Genomic DNA, 481 nt, shown 5'->3' with positions numbered 1-481 from the left:
GAAAGACAGAGAGAGAGAGAGAGAGAGTCAGAGAGAGAGAGACAGTCAGAGAAAGTCAGAGAGAGAGAAAGACAGAGAGAGAGAGAGTCAGAGAGAGACAGAGACAGTCAAAAAGAGATGGGAAGACAGAGACAGAGGGAGAGAGACCCAGAGAGAAGCAGAAGGGAAGAAGAGAAAGGGGGTGAAGGGAGGCCACTGAGGAAAGGGCCCTGAGAGCCGCCTGAGACACACACAAGGCACAGCAAGTCTTTAGTTCTGGTTACTTCACCCTCTTGTTCCTTCTCTTGGGTCACCCAGAGCTCCCTGCACACGCTCGCTCACACAGACCCACACGCACCCCACACAGGCCATGGGAGACTGAAGTCATGTCGCATACCTGGTTCATGGACTTCATGGGTGAGAAGAGTCAGAGAACAAGAAGCGACACCCACCGCCAGGGAGGGAGGGGAGGAGGGGAGGGAGGAGGGGGGAAGGGGGAGGG

General features: G+C 55.5%; 1 protein-coding gene across 2 annotated transcripts in view; it reads right to left on the bottom strand.

Moving 5' to 3' along the window:
- Nucleotides 1-481, bottom strand: part of TNNT3 (troponin T3, fast skeletal type) — a 27,235-nt gene that overhangs the window by 25,704 nt on the left and 1,050 nt on the right. The window lies entirely within an intron of this gene.

Source organism: Vombatus ursinus, unplaced genomic scaffold, assembly GCF_900497805.2.
Source record: "Vombatus ursinus unplaced genomic scaffold, bare-nosed wombat genome assembly UNPS02014790.1, whole genome shotgun sequence".
Classification (NCBI taxonomy): domain Eukaryota; kingdom Metazoa; phylum Chordata; class Mammalia; order Diprotodontia; family Vombatidae; genus Vombatus; species Vombatus ursinus.
This window is presented reverse-complemented; position numbering and strand designations above follow the sequence as displayed.